Consider the following 16866-nt stretch of genomic DNA (forward strand, 5'->3'; position numbering starts at 1 on the left):
TATGCCAAAAGAATTAAAAGCAATTTCGATCAAAGTGTATCCTTGAAATTGCAACAAAAAAAATATATAAATATTAAAAACAATAAAACAAAACAAGACTTACTCCCCGATTTGGGGCATTTTCTCCCAGAAATACCACTTCTCTCCCAAAGGGATGGCCTTTTCCCTCTCTAGCATCTGTTTCCTCACCAATACCTGGCATTTGCTCCCAGAAACACCAGCTTTCTCACAGATACATCACCTTCCCCCCCCCACATCAGACCTCTTCTCCCAGAAATACCAGGACTCTGCTGAATATTTCCCATTTCCTCCGGAACATACAGCATTACACTCCGCAAGAGGACAGTTTCTTTCAGAAACGTGGCATTTTATCACAGATACACCATTTTTATGCCCAGTAGAGCTCCTTTTCTCCCAGAAATAGCACTGCTCTTAGGAAGAGCTCCCATTTTCTAACCAAAATGCTGCTTTACACTCCTCAAGATCACACTTACCCCCATCAAGATGGCAGTGTCACAGAAATACCAGCTTCTGCCCCCAAAATGGGACTTTGGCTCTCCAAAACAAGACATTTTCTCCCAGAAATACCAGGACTCTTAGAAATACCTCACGTTTCATCTCAAGAATACTGCTTTCCACTCCTCAAGATCACACTGACTCCCATCACAATGGCCTTTTCTCCCACGTACACCAGCTTTCTCCCAAATACACGACATTTTCTCCCACATACACCCGTTTTCTCCCAAAGATGGGACATATTCTCCCAGAAATGCCAGCTTATTCTTTAAAAAACGGCCTTTTTTCCCCAAAATACCAGCTTTCTCACAAACACCTGTCATTTTCCAACCAAGTCTGCTACTATCTCCCAGAAACAGCCGGTTTCCGAGAAATACCTGACGTTTGCTCTCCCAAATACTACTTGACACTCCTCCAGAGGACATTGTCTCCCCTATTTACCACGTTGTCTCCCCAAGAGACCACTTGGCACACCAAAAAGACCAGCGTTGCTCTCCAGTACAAGATCTTCTTTCCCACCGGTTCCCACTTTTCTCCCCCAGCTATGTCATTTCCTCCCAGAAATGCCACTTTTCCCTTGGAAATTTCACCTTCTCTTCCAAAAAGAGGAGATTTGCTCCCAGAAATACCCCTTCTCTTACAACTGCCACACGCTTTCTCCCCAAAAAGCCTCCATGACAATGCCAAATGGGACACTTGCAGCCAAGAAGAGGACACCTTCTCTCAGAAAGACCACTTTTCTCCCCAAGAGAGGAGATTTTCTCCCAATTGGATGACATTTGCTGTAAGAAAGACCTGTTTTCTTCCCTCAAGAGGACATTGTCTTTCCCACTGAGGACATTTTCTCCCAGAAGTGCCGCTACTCTTTGAAACACCTCCATTTCCTCCCAGATCTACTCCATGACACGCCTCAGGATGACACTTACTCCCCGATTTGGGGCATTTTCTCCCAGAAATACCACTTCTCTCCCAAAGGGATGGCCTTTTCCCTCTCTAGCATCTGTTTCCTCACCAATACCTGGCATTTGCTCCCAGAAACACCAGCTTTCTCACAGATACATCACCTTCCCCCCCCCACATCAGACCTCTTCTCCCAGAAATACCAGGACTCTGCTGAATATTTCCCATTTCCTCCGGAACATACAGCATTACACTCCGCAAGAGGACAGTTTCTTTCAGAAACGTGGCATTTTATCACAGATACACCATTTTTATGCCCAGTAGAGCTCCTTTTCTCCCAGAAATAGCACTGCTCTTAGGAAGAGCTCCCATTTTCTAACCAAAATGCTGCTTTACACTCCTCAAGATCACACTTACCCCCATCAAGATGGCAGTGTCACAGAAATACCAGCTTCTGCCCCCAAAATGGGACTTTGGCTCTCCAAAACAAGACATTTTCTCCCAGAAATACCAGGACTCTTAGAAATACCTCACGTTTCATCTCAAGAATACTGCTTTCCACTCCTCAAGATCACACTGACTCCCATCACAATGGCCTTTTCTCCCACGTACACCAGCTTTCTCCCAAATACACGACATTTTCTCCCACATACACCCGTTTTCTCCCAAAGATGGGACATATTCTCCCAGAAATGCCAGCTTATTCTTTAAAAAACGGCCTTTTTTCCCCAAAATACCAGCTTTCTCACAAACACCTGTCATTTTCCAACCAAGTCTGCTACTATCTCCCAGAAACAGCCGGTTTCCGAGAAATACCTGACGTTTGCTCTCCCAAATACTACTTGACACTCCTCCAGAGGACATTGTCTCCCCTATTTACCACGTTGTCTCCCCAAGAGACCACTTGGCACACCAAAAAGACCACCGTTGCTCTCCAGTACAAGATCTTCTTTCCCACCGGTTCCCACTTTTCTCCCCCAGCTATGTCATTTCCTCCCAGAAATGCCACTTTTCCCTTGGAAATTTCACCTTCTCTTCCAAAAAGAGGAGATTTGCTCCCAGAAATACCCCTTCTCTTACAACTGCCACACGCTTTCTCCCCAAAAAGCCTCCATGACAATGCCAAATGGGACACTTGCAGCCAAGAAGAGGACACCTTCTCTCAGAAAGACCACTTTTCTCCCCAAGAGAGGAGATTTTCTCCCAATTGGATGACATTTGCTGTAAGAAAGACCTGTTTTCTTCCCTCAAGAGGACATTGTCTTTCCCACTGAGGACATTTTCTCCCAGAAGTGCCGCTACTCTGTGAAACACCTCCATTTCCTCCCAAATCTACTCCATGACACGCCTCAGGATGACACTTACTCCCCGATTTGGGGCATTTTCTCCCAGAAATACCACTTCTCTCCCAAAGGGGAGAAACCACTTCTCTCCCTTTTCCCTCTCTAGCATCTGTTTCCTCACCAATACCTGACATTTTCTCCCAGAAACACCAGCTTTCTCACACATACATCACCTTCTCCCCCCCACATCAGATGTTCCCTCCCAGAAATATGGCATTTGATCACAGATATACTCTTTCAAGGGAATACCAGGTTTCATAAAAATACCTCATAATTTCTCCATGAAGTTCGTTAGCAAGATGACACTTTCACCCTAAAATGGGAGATTTTCTCTCAGAAATGCATGCTTCCCCCTCACAGAACGGCATCTTCTCCCCAAATTAGGACATTATCTCCCCGAAATACCACATTTCTGCAATCCAATGATATTATCTCTACGGAGAGTTTGCAGTTGCTGGCCGTTAAATCGCGGTTCTCCCCGAATGCCGCTTTGTGCCTTCAGCAGCGGTCTTGTCGGATGCCGAGAAAGGGCAACTTCAGCCGGATGCTTTTCTCGGACGAGCGGCTTCTTCTGCGCACATCGCAAAGGAGCGGTTCTTGTCTTCTCCTTGTGTCCATGCATTCTGCACTACGCTTCTCTCTCATTCTTATGCCTTTCCGTTTATTCCTAGGGACATTTCGTTTTTCTCTGTTTTTCCGATGCTACACTTCAGCATTCTGTGACGAACAGAGTAGAAGGGAAAAGCCCCTCTAATAAGGCAGCTAGAAGTTCCAGGAGCGACACACGTTGTGCTTTCAGAGAGGACGTTACAGAAAGTCGAGAGATGTGGATTCTTTCCTGCGGAGAAAAAAGCCCCTGTTTTCAGGCAATGCAGTATGCAGAATTCACACGTTCTTGGCATCACAGTTCCGTTATTTCGGTCACGCACGTCTAAAGCGGCTCTCGCGTTGAACCGCTTCGGAGAGTTTGCAGTTGCTGGCCGTTAAATCGCTTTTCTCCCTGAATGCCGCTTTGTGCCTTCAGCAGCGGTCTCGTCTCTCTCGCATGCCGAGAAAGAGCGACTTCAGCCGGATGCTTTTCTCGGACGAGCGGCTTCTTCTGCGCACATCGCAAAGGAGTGGTTCTTGTCTTCTCCTTGTGTCCATGCATTCTGCACTACGCTTCTCTCTCATTCTTATGCCTTTCCGTTTATTCCTAGGGACATTTCGTTTTTCTCTGTTTTTCCGATGCTACACTTCAGCATTCTGTGACGAACAGAGTAGAAGGGAAAAGCCCCTCTAATAAGGCAGCTAGAAGTTCCAGGAGAGACATACGTTGTGCTTTCAGAGAGGACGTTACAGAAAGTCGAGAGATGTGGATTCTTTCCTGCGGAGAAAAAAACCCCTGTTTTCAGGCAATGCAGTATGCAGAATTCACACGTTCTTGGCATCACAGTTCCGTTATTTCGGTCACGCACGTCTAAAGCGGCTCTCGCGTTGAACCGCTTCGGAGAGTTTGCAGTTGCTGGCCGTTAAATCGCTTTTCTCCCTGAATGCCGCTTTGTGCCTTCAGCAGCGGTCTCGTCTCTCTCGCATGCCGAGAAAGAGCGACTTCAGCCGGTTGCTTTTCTCGGACGAGCGGCTTCTTCTGCGCACATCGCAAAGGAGCGGTTCTTGTCTTCTCCTTGTGTCCATGCATTCTGCACTACGCTTCTCTCTCATTCTTATGCCTTTCCGTTTATTCCTAGGGACATTTCGTTTTTCTCTGTTTTTCCGATGCTACACTTCAGCATTCTGTGATGAACAGAGTGGAAGGGAAAAGCCCCTCTAATAAGGCAGCTAGAAGTTCCAGGAGCGACACACGTTGTGCTTTCAGAGAGGACGTTACAGAAAGTCTAGAGATGTGGATTCTTTCCTGCGGAGAAAAAACCCCCTGTTTTCAGGCAATGCAGTAGTCAGAATTCACACGTTCCTGGCATCACAGTTCCGTTATTTCGCTCACGCACGTCTAAAGCGGCTCCTCTCTTGGGGAGAAAAGTGGTCTTTCTGAGAGAAGGTGTCCTCTTCTTGGCTGCAAGTGTCCCATTTGGCATTGTCATGGAGGCTTTTTGGGGAGAAAGCGTGTGGCAGTTGTAAGAGAAGGGGTATTTCTGGGAGCAAATCTCCTCTTTTTGGAAGAGAAGGTGAAATTTCCAAGGGAAAAGTGGCATTTCTGGGAGGAAATGACATAGCTGGGGGAGAAAAGTGGGAACCGGTGGGAAAGAAGATCTTGTACTGGAGAGCAACGGTGGTCTTTTTGGTGTGCCAAGTGGTCTCTTGGGGAGACAACGTGGTAAATAGGGGAGACAATGTCCTCTGGAGGAGTGTCAAGTAGTATTTGGGAGAGCAAACGTCAGGTATTTCTCGGAAACCGGCTGTTTCTGGGAGATAGTAGCAGACTTGGTTGGAAAATGACAGGTGTTTGTGAGAAAGCTGGTATTTTGGGGAAAAAAGGCCGTTTTTTAAAGAATAAGCTGGCATTTCTGGGAGAATATGTCCCATCTTTGGGAGAAAACGGGTGTATGTGGGAGAAAATGTCGTGTATTTGGGAGAAAGCTGGTGTATGTGGGAGAAAAGGCCATTGTGATGGGAGTCAGTGTGATCTTGAGGAGTGGAAAGCAGTATTCTTGAGATGAAACGTGAGGTATTTCTAAGAGTCCTGGTATTTCTGGGAGAAAATGTCTTGTTTTGGAGAGCCAAAGTCCCATTTTGGGGGCAGAAGCTGGTATTTCTGTGACACTGCCATCTTGATGGGGGTAAGTGTGATCTTGAGGAGTGTAAAGCAGCATTTTGGTTAGAAAATGGGAGCTCTTCCTAAGAGCAGTGCTATTTCTGGGAGAAAAGGAGCTCTACTGGGCATAAAAATGGTGTATCTGTGATAAAATGCCACGTTTCTGAAAGAAACTGTCCTCTTGCGGAGTGTAATGCTGTATGTTCCGGAGGAAATGGGAAATATTCAGCAGAGTCCTGGTATTTCTGGGAGAAGAGGTCTGATGTGGGGGGGGGAAGGTGATGTATCTGTGAGAAAGCTGGTGTTTCTGGGAGCAAATGCCAGGTATTGGTGAGGAAACAGATGCTAGAGAGGGAAAAGGCCATCCCTTTGGGAGAGAAGTGGTATTTCTGGGAGAAAATGCCCCAAATCGGGGAGTAAGTGTCATCCTGAGGCGTGTCATGGAGTAGATTTGGGAGGAAATGGAGGTGTTTCAAAGAGTAGCGGCACTTCTGGGAGAAAATGTCCTCAGTGGGAAAGACAATGTCCTCTTGAGGGAAGAAAACAGGTCTTTCTTACAGCAAATGTCATCCAATTGGGAGAAAATCTCCTCTCTTGGGGAGAAAAGTGGTCTTTCTGAGAGAAGGTGTCCTCTTCTTGGCTGCAAGTGTCCCATTTGGCATTGTCATGGAGGCTTTTTGGGGAGAAAGCGTGTGGCAGTTGTAAGAGAAGGGGTATTTCTGGGAGCAAATCTCCTCTTTTTGGAAGAGAAGGTGAAATTTCCAAGGGAAAAGTGGCATTTCTGGGAGGAAATGACATAGCTGGGGGAGAAAAGTGGGAACCGGTGGGAAAGAAGATCTTGTACTGGAGAGCAACGGTGGTCTTTTTGGTGTGCCAAGTGGTCTCTTGGGGAGACAACGTGGTAAATAGGGGAGACAATGTCCTCTGGAGGAGTGTCAAGTAGTATTTGGGAGAGCAAACGTCAGGTATTTCTCGGAAACCGGCTGTTTCTGGGAGATAGTAGCAGACTTGGTTGGAAAATGACAGGTGTTTGTGAGAAAGCTGGTATTTTGGGGAAAAAAGGCCGTTTTTTAAAGAATAAGCTGGCATTTCTGGGAGAATATGTCCCACCTTTGGGAGAAAACGGGTGTATGTGGGAGAAAATGTCGTGTATTTGGGAGAAAGCTGGTGTATGTGGGAGAAAAGGCCATTGTGATGGGAGTCAGTGTGATCTTGAGGAGTGGAAAGCAGTATTCTTGAGATGAAACGTGAGGTATTTCTAAGAGTCCTGGTATTTCTGGGAGAAAATGTCTTGTTTTGGAGAGCCAAAGTCCCATTTTGGGGGCAGAAGCTGGTATTTCTGTGACACTGCCATCTTGATGGGGGTAAGTGTGATCTTGAGGAGTGTAAAGCAGCATTTTGGTTAGAAAATGGGAGCTCTTCCTAAGAGCAGTGCTATTTCTGGGAGAAAAGGAGCTCTACTGGGCATAAAAATGGTGTATCTGTGATAAAATGCCACGTTTCTGAAAGAAACTGTCCTCTTGCGGAGTGTAATGCTGTATGTTCCGGAGGAAATGGGAAATATTCAGCAGAGTCCTGGTATTTCTGGGAGAAGAGGTCTGATGTGGGGGGGGGAAGGTGATGTATCTGTGAGAAAGCTGGTGTTTCTGGGAGCAAATGCCAGGTATTGGTGAGGAAACAGATGCTAGAGAGGGAAAAGGCCATCCCTTTGGGAGAGAAGTGGTATTTCTGGGAGAAAATGCCCCAAATCGGGGAGTAAGTGTCATCCTGAGGCGTGTCATGGAGTAGATTTGGGAGGAAATGGAGGTGTTTCACAGAGTAGCGGCACTTCTGGGAGAAAATGTCCTCAGTGGGAAAGACAATGTCCTCTTGAGGGAAGAAAACAGGTCTTTCTTACAGCAAATGTCATCCAATTGGGAGAAAATCTCCTCTCTTGGGGAGAAAAGTGGTCTTTCTGAGAGAAGGTGTCCTCTTCTTGGCTGCAAGTGTCCCATTTGGCATTGTCATGGAGGCTTTTTGGGGAGAAAGCGTGTGGCAGTTGTAAGAGAAGGGGTATTTCTGGGAGCAAATCTCCTCTTTTTGGAAGAGAAGGTGAAATTTCCAAGGGAAAAGTGGCATTTCTGGGAGGAAATGACATAGCTGGGGGAGAAAAGTGGGAACCAGTGGGAAAGAAGATCTTGTACTGGAGAGCAACGGTGGTCTTTTTGGTGTGCCAAGTGGTCTCTTGGGGAGACAACGTGGTAAATAGGGGAGACAATGTCCTCTGGAGGAGTGTCAAGTAGTATTTGGGAGAGCAAACGTCAGGTATTTCTCGGAAACCGGCTGTTTCTGGGAGATAGTAGCAGACTTGGTTGGAAAATGACAGGTGTTTGTGAGAAAGCTGGTATTTTGGGGAAAAAAGGCCGTTTTTTAAAGAATAAGCTGGCATTTCTGGGAGAATATGTCCCATCTTTGGGAGAAAACGGGTGTATGTGGGAGAAAATGTCGTGTATTTGGGAGAAAGCTGGTGTACGTGGGAGAAAAGGCCATTGTGATGGGAGTCAGTGTGATCTTGAGGAGTGGAAAGCAGTATTCTTGAGATGAAACGTGAGGTATTTCTAAGAGTCCTGGTATTTCTGGGAGAAAATGTCTTGTTTTGGAGAGCCAAAGTCCCATTTTGGGGGCAGAAGCTGGTATTTCTGTGACACTGCCATCTTGATGGGGGTAAGTGTGATCTTGAGGAGTGTAAAGCAGCATTTTGGTTAGAAAATGGGAGCTCTTCCTAAGAGCAGTGCTATTTCTGGGAGAAAAGGAGCTCTACTGGGCATAAAAATGGTGTATCTGTGATAAAATGCCACGTTTCTGAAAGAAACTGTCCTCTTGCGGAGTGTAATGCTGTATGTTCCGGAGGAAATGGGAAATATTCAGCAGAGTCCTGGTATTTCTGGGAGAAGAGGTCTGATGTGGGGGGGGGAAGGTGATGTATCTGTGAGAAAGCTGGTGTTTCTGGGAGCAAATGCCAGGTATTGGTGAGGAAACAGATGCTAGAGAGGGAAAAGGCCATCCCTTTGGGAGAGAAGTGGTATTTCTGGGAGAAAATGCCCCAAATCGGGGAGTAAGTGTCATCCTGAGGCGTGTCATGGAGTAGATCTGGGAGGAAATGGAGGTGTTTCAAAGAGTAGCGGCACTTCTGGGAGAAAATGTCCTCAGTGGGAAAGACAATGTCCTCTTGAGGGAAGAAAGCAGGTCTTTCTTACAGCAAATGTCATCCAATTGGGAGAAAATCTCCTCTCTTGGGGAGAAAAGTGGTCTTTCTGAGAGAAGGTGTCCTCTTCTTGGCTGCAAGTGTCCCATTTGGCATTGTCATGGAGGCTTTTTGGGGAGAAAGCGTGTGGCAGTTGTAAGAGAAGGGGTATTTCTGGGAGCAAATCTCCTCTTTTTGGAAGAGAAGGTGAAATTTCCAAGGGAAAAGTGGCATTTCTGGGAGGAAATGACATAGCTGGGGGAGAAAAGTGGGAACCGGTGGGAAAGAAGATCTTGTACTGGAGAGCAACGGTGGTCTTTTTGGTGTGCCAAGTGGTCTCTTGGGGAGACAACGTGGTAAATAGGGGAGACAATGTCCTCTGGAGGAGTGTCAAGTAGTATTTGGGAGAGCAAACGTCAGGTATTTCTCGGAAACCGGCTGTTTCTGGGAGATAGTAGCAGACTTGGTTGGAAAATGACAGGTGTTTGTGAGAAAGCTGGTATTTTGGGGAAAAAAGGCCGTTTTTTAAAGAATAAGCTGGCATTTCTGGGAGAATATGTCCCATCTTTGGGAGAAAACGGGTGTATGTGGGAGAAAATGTCGTGTATTTGGGAGAAAGCTGGTGTATGTGGGAGAAAAGGCCATTGTGATGGGAGTCAGTGTGATCTTGAGGAGTGGAAAGCAGTATTCTTGAGATGAAACGTGAGGTATTTCTAAGAGTCCTGGTATTTCTGGGAGAAAATGTCTTGTTTTGGAGAGCCAAAGTCCCATTTTGGGGGCAGAAGCTGGTATTTCTGTGACACTGCCATCTTGATGGGGGTAAGTGTGATCTTGAGGAGTGTAAAGCAGCATTTTGGTTAGAAAATGGGAGCTCTTCCTAAGAGCAGTGCTATTTCTGGGAGAAAAGGAGCTCTACTGGGCATAAAAATGGTGTATCTGTGATAAAATGCCACATTTCTGAAAGAAACTGTCCTCTTGCGGAGTGTAATGAGAGACCTCAGAGGCCTGTCCAGCCTGACCATGTGTATCTCCCCACTGCCATAATGTTGTCTTGCCCCAGACCTATACAAGGCTACAAAGTGAGTCACCAGCTCTGGATTCCTACTTAGGAGGGGTTTGCCATCAAGATAGACAGCAAGTCTCCATGTAACCCTCTCCTCTAGGTATCAGCCCTGGGAAACATGCTGCCAAATATTCTTCAGAAAAGCATCTTAGAGAGGTTTCTGTGAGCAGATGGGGGACATTTGATGAAGCAAACGGATGCTGGGTAAGCAGTAATTCTCACTCAACAACCAGCCTGGGGGCTCCGTTCTTTCTTCATTTCCATTCTTTCTGATGGAAATGTCCTTGAAACTTAACTTTTTCCTACTTCTCCAGTACTTGTTTGATACTTTCTTTTTCTAGTAAGCAAAAATTCTAAGCCCTTGTCCTCCAGTAACTGTCTTTCATTTTCTGATACAAAGATAACCTTTGGAGGCATGCCTTTTTCTGGGAAGCCAAGTTCTAACAGCAGAAAAAAATTTCAAAGGCTGTATGGAGAGCATCAACTACAATGGCAATAATATCACTGACCTTGCTAGAAGGAAGAAATTGGAACCTTCTAATGTGGTAAGAACATAACTTTATCATCATCTAAACTTCTGCTTCTCCTTCTAAGGAAAGTTTGTGAGTGTGTGTGACAGATGTTCTGAAATCATATAATATATAAAACAAAGTTTGTCACATGCCTAAAGATTTCATTATACATACTTTTATGATTTTTTTTTGTTTGTTTGTTTGTTTGTTTGTTTTTAATATCTGGGAACCTGTTTCTGCTGGGATTTAAGTTTCAGCTTTACAGAATTAGCCTTCAGCATCAGATGAATGTTTTTTAAAAGAAAACCAGTAGATCAGTATATACATTTTTGCTTTCATCTTATAGTAACCCAAAACTAGGATGGACAATATTTATTGTTAAATCAATTGCAGTGTGTCAAGGATCTAAATCCTGTTATCTTCCATCCCCACAGAGCAAGTTGCGTGGGTGTGCAAAATCATGAGAAAGGGAAGGCTCAGAGCCATTTTATGGGAGCTCCGTAAAGCATCAAGATACTAAACTTTGAAACTGTTATTTAGCTTATTAACATTACAGGGATTATTAACATTACATTCTATTTTTTTCTCTCCAAAGCATTCATAGTTGCTTTCATGTTTAAACTTGTGTCTTTCTGTAAGGGTTGATCAGGAAATCACTTTAATTTCTGTATTTTTAAGAATCTAGGCGTTCCTAAAATAGTTGGTGGATTACATGAGCAATGTGGGTAGGAAATAAATGTATTATTACCCTGAATTTGAGATAGATCTGTTCAAGGCTTTCTTCTGTACAGTACTGCAGCCTTCACAAAGCCCTGCTCACAGTATGTATAGTTTGATTACTGCTTTTTTTCTTTATGTATTTTGCATAGTACATAACAGTAATGAAGAATAAGATGTAAGATAAACATGTACAGTAGAAATAAAGTGCAATGATTCTTCTTGGACAGATGTGCAACTTCTGAGATGTCTGTAGGACAAATTCCAGCTTTTGAAAAGCATAGCACAGCTAACAGTTCTGTAGAGTGTCTATAAACTCCTCTTTCTGGTTTATTTGGATGTGAATTTTCTGTTTGCTTGTTTTGTTTGTTAGTTGATTACATTCTGTTGCCTGTGACATTAAAGCAAAATCTACATATGTAGATTTGGTAGTGTTAGAGGTTTACCACTAAAATGTGGCATGCTAGTTTAATCTGATGATTCACTTCTGAGAATATAAAAACACTTCTCTCCCAAAGGGATGGCCTTTTCCCTCTCTAGCATCTGTTTCCTCACCAATACCTGGCATTTTCTCCCAGAAACACCAGCTTTCTCACAGATACATCACCTTCCCCCCCCCACATCAGACCTCTTCTCCCAGAAATACCAGGACTCTGCTGAATATTTCCCATTTCCTCCGGAACATACAGCATTACACTCCGCAAGAGGACAGTTTCTTTCAGAAAGGTGGCATTTTATCACAGATACACCATTTTTATGCCCAGTAGAGCTCCTTTTCTCCCAGAAATAGCACTGCTCTTAGGAAGAGCTCCCATTTTCTAACCAAAATGCTGCTTTACACTCCTCAAGATCACACTTACCCCCATCAAGATGGCAGTGTCACAGAAATACCAGCTTCTGCCCCCAAAATGGGACTTTGGCTCTCCAAAACAAGACATTTTCTCCCAGAAATACCAGGACTCTTAGAAATACCTCACGTTTCATCTCAAGAATACTGCTTTCCACTCCTCAAGATCACACTGACTCCCATCACAATGGCCTTTTCTCCCACGTACACCAGCTTTCTCCCAAATACACGACATTTTCTCCCACATACACCCGTTTTCTCCCAAAGATGGGACATATTCTCCCAGAAATGCCAGCTTATTCTTTAAAAAACGGCCTTTTTTCCCCAAAATACCAGCTTTCTCACAAACACCTGTCATTTTCCAACCAAGTCTGCTACTATCTCCCAGAAACAGCCGGTTTCCGAGAAATACCTGACGTTTGCTCTCCCAAATACTACTTGACACTCCTCCAGAGGACATTGTCTCCCCTATTTACCACGTTGTCTCCCCAGGAGACCACTTGGCACACCAAAAAGACCACCGTTGCTCTCCAGTACAAGATCTTCTTTCCCACCGGTTCCCACTTTTCTCCCCCAGCTATGTCATTTCCTCCCAGAAATGCCACTTTTCCCTTGGAAATTTCACCTTCTCTTCCAAAAAGAGGAGATTTGCTCCCAGAAATACCCCTTCTCTTACAACTGCCACACGCTTTCTCCCCAAAAAGCCTCCATGACAATGCCAAATGGGACACTTGCAGCCAAGAAGAGGACACCTTCTCTCAGAAAGACCACTTTTCTCCCCAAGAGAGGAGATTTTCTCCCAATTGGATGACATTTGCTGTAAGAAAGACCTGTTTTCTTCCCTCAAGAGGACATTGTCTTTCCCACTGAGGACATTTTCTCCCAGAAGTGCCGCTACTCTTTGAAACACCTCCATTTCCTCCCAAATCTACTCCATGACACGCCTCAGGATGACACTTACTCCCCGATTTGGGGCATTTTCTCCCAGAAATACCACTTCTCTCCCAAAGGGATGGCCTTTTCCCTCTCTAGCATCTGTTTCCTCACCAATACCTGGCATTTTCTCCCAGAAACACCAGCTTTCTCACAGATACATCACCTTCCCCCCCCCACATCAGACCTCTTCTCCCAGAAATACCAGGACTCTGCTGAATATTTCCCATTTCCTCCGGAACATACAGCATTACACTCCACAAGAGGACAGTTTCTTTCAGAAAGGTGGCATTTTATCACAGATACACCATTTTTATGCCCAGTAGAGCTCCTTTTCTCCCAGAAATAGCACTGCTCTTAGGAAGAGCTCCCATTTTCTAACCAAAATGCTGCTTTACACTCCTCAAGATCACACTTACCCCCATCAAGATGGCAGTGTCACAGAAATACCAGCTTCTGCCCCCAAAATGGGACTTTGGCTCTCCAAAACAAGACATTTTCTCCCAGAAATACCAGGACTCTTAGAAATACCTCACGTTTCATCTCAAGAATACTGCTTTCCACTCCTCAAGATCACACTGACTCCCATCACAATGGCCTTTTCTCCCACGTACACCAGCTTTCTCCCAAATACACGACATTTTCTCCCACATACACCCGTTTTCTCCCAAAGATGGGACATATTCTCCCAGAAATGCCAGCTTATTCTTTAAAAAACGGCCTTTTTTCCCCAAAATACCAGCTTTCTCACAAACACCTGTCATTTTCCAACCAAGTCTGCTACTATCTCCCAGAAACAGCCGGTTTCCGAGAAATACCTGACGTTTGCTCTCCCAAATACTACTTGACACTCCTCCAGAGGACATTGTCTCCCCTATTTACCACGTTGTCTCCCCAGGAGACCACTTGGCACACCAAAAAGACCAGCGTTGCTCTCCAGTACAAGATCTTCTTTCCCACCGGTTCCCACTTTTCTCCCCCAGCTATGTCATTTCCTCCCAGAAATGCCACTTTTCCCTTGGAAATTTCACCTTCTCTTCCAAAAAGAGGAGATTTGCTCCCAGAAATACCCCTTCTCTTACAACTGCCACACGCTTTCTCCCCAAAAAGCCTCCATGACAATGCCAAATGGGACACTTGCAGCCAAGAAGAGGACACCTTCTCTCAGAAAGACCACTTTTCTCCCCAAGAGAGGAGATTTTCTCCCAATTGGATGACATTTGCTGTAAGAAAGACCTGTTTTCTTCCCTCAAGAGGACATTGTCTTTCCCACTGAGGACATTTTCTCCCAGAAGTGCCGCTACTCTTTGAAACACCTCCATTTCCTCCCAGATCTACTCCATGACACGCCTCAGGATGACACTTACTCCCCGATTTGGGGCATTTTCTCCCAGAAATACCACTTCTCTCCCAAAGGGATGGCCTTTTCCCTCTCTAGCATCTGTTTCCTCACCAATACCTGGCATTTTCTCCCAGAAACACCAGCTTTCTCACAGATACATCACCTTCCCCCCCCCACATCAGACCTCTTCTCCCAGAAATACCAGGACTCTGCTGAATATTTCCCATTTCCTCCGGAACATACAGCATTACACTCCGCAAGAGGACAGTTTCTTTCAGAAAGGTGGCATTTTATCACAGATACACCATTTTTATGCCCAGTAGAGCTCCTTTTCTCCCAGAAATAGCACTGCTCTTAGGAAGAGCTCCCATTTTCTAACCAAAATGCTGCTTTACACTCCTCAAGATCACACTTACCCCCATCAAGATGGCAGTGTCACAGAAATACCAGCTTCTGCCCCCAAAATGGGACTTTGGCTCTCCAAAACAAGACATTTTCTCCCAGAAATACCAGGACTCTTAGAAATACCTCACGTTTCATCTCAAGAATACTGCTTTCCACTCCTCAAGATCACACTGACTCCCATCACAATGGCCTTTTCTCCCACGTACACCAGCTTTCTCCCAAATACACGACATTTTCTCCCACATACACCCGTTTTCTCCCAAAGATGGGACATATTCTCCCAGAAATGCCAGCTTATTCTTTAAAAAACGGCCTTTTTTCCCCAAAATACCAGCTTTCTCACAAACACCTGTCATTTTCCAACCAAGTCTGCTACTATCTCCCAGAAACAGCCGGTTTCCGAGAAATACCTGACGTTTGCTCTCCCAAATACTACTTGACACTCCTCCAGAGGACATTGTCTCCCCTATTTACCACGTTGTCTCCCCAGGAGACCACTTGGCACACCAAAAAGACCAGCGTTGCTCTCCAGTACAAGATCTTCTTTCCCACCGGTTCCCACTTTTCTCCCCCAGCTATGTCCTTTCCTCCCAGAAATGCCACTTTTCCCTTGGAAATTTCACCTTCTCTTCCAAAAAGAGGAGATTTGCTCCCAGAAATACCCCTTCTCTTACAACTGCCACACGCTTTCTCCCCAAAAAGCCTCCATGACAATGCCAAATGGGACACTTGCAGCCAAGAAGAGGACACCTTCTCTCAGAAAGACCACTTTTCTCCCCAAGAGAGGAGATTTTCTCCCAATTGGATGACATTTGCTGTAAGAAAGACCTGTTTTCTTCCCTCAAGAGGACATTGTCTTTCCCACTGAGGACATTTTCTCCCAGAAGTGCCGCTACTCTTTGAAACACCTCCATTTCCTCCCAAATCTACTCCATGACACGCCTCAGGATGACACTTACTCCCCGATTTGGGGCATTTTCTCCCAGAAATACCACTTCTCTCCCAAAGGGATGGCCTTTTCCCTCTCTAGCATCTGTTTCCTCACCAATACCTGGCATTTTCTCCCAGAAACACCAGCTTTCTCACAGATACATCACCTTCCCCCCCCCACATCAGACCTCTTCTCCCAGAAATACCAGGACTCTGCTGAATATTTCCCATTTCCTCCGGAACATACAGCATTACACTCCACAAGAGGACAGTTTCTTTCAGAAAGGTGGCATTTTATCACAGATACACCATTTTTATGCCCAGTAGAGCTCCTTTTCTCCCAGAAATAGCACTGCTCTTAGGAAGAGCTCCCATTTTCTAACCAAAATGCTGCTTTACACTCCTCAAGATCACACTTACCCCCATCAAGATGGCAGTGTCACAGAAATACCAGCTTCTGCCCCCAAAATGGGACTTTGGCTCTCCAAAACAAGACATTTTCTCCCAGAAATACCAGGACTCTTAGAAATACCTCACGTTTCATCTCAAGAATACTGCTTTCCACTCCTCAAGATCACACTGACTCCCATCACAATGGCCTTTTCTCCCACGTACACCAGCTTTCTCCCAAATACACGACATTTTCTCCCACATACACCCGTTTTCTCCCAAAGATGGGACATATTCTCCCAGAAATGCCAGCTTATTCTTTAAAAAACGGCCTTTTTTCCCCAAAATACCAGCTTTCTCACAAACACCTGTCATTTTCCAACCAAGTCTGCTACTATCTCCCAGAAACAGCCGGTTTCCGAGAAATACCTGACGTTTGCTCTCCCAAATACTACTTGACACTCCTCCAGAGGACATTGTCTCCCCTATTTACCACGTTGTCTCCCCAGGAGACCACTTGGCACACCAAAAAGACCAGCGTTGCTCTCCAGTACAAGATCTTCTTTCCCACCGGTTCCCACTTTTCTCCCCCAGCTATGTCATTTCCTCCCAGAAATGCCACTTTTCCCTTGGAAATTTCACCTTCTCTTCCAAAAAGAGGAGATTTGCTCCCAGAAATACCCCTTCTCTTACAACTGCCACACGCTTTCTCCCCAAAAAGCCTCCATGACAATGCCAAATGGGACACTTGCAGCCAAGAAGAGGACACCTTCTCTCAGAAAGACCACTTTTCTCCCCAAGAGAGGAGATTTTCTCCCAATTGGATGACATTTGCTGTAAGAAAGACCTGTTTTCTTCCCTCAAGAGGACATTGTCTTTCCCACTGAGGACATTTTCTCCCAGAAGTGCCGCTACTCTTTGAAACACCTCCATTTCCTCCCAGATCTACTCCATGACACGCCTCAGGATGACACTTACTCCCCGATTTGGGGCATT

At 45.3% G+C, this 16866-nt stretch overlaps 1 long non-coding RNA gene across 1 annotated transcript; it reads left to right on the forward strand.

Moving 5' to 3' along the window:
- Positions 1 to 9848: 9848 nt before the first annotated feature.
- LOC149912911 (uncharacterized) lies at positions 9849 to 10761 on the forward strand. Its single transcript, XR_016462314.1, has 3 exons — positions 9849 to 9998; positions 10195 to 10339; positions 10741 to 10761. It is a non-coding gene; the product is annotated as an uncharacterized LOC149912911 (long non-coding RNA).
- The last annotated feature ends 6105 nt before the right edge of the window (positions 10762 to 16866 follow it).

The sequence above is a fragment of the Phasianus colchicus genome, chromosome Z (assembly GCF_987193195.1).
Source record: "Phasianus colchicus chromosome Z, bPhaCol1.hap1.1, whole genome shotgun sequence".
Lineage (NCBI taxonomy): Eukaryota > Metazoa > Chordata > Aves > Galliformes > Phasianidae > Phasianus > Phasianus colchicus.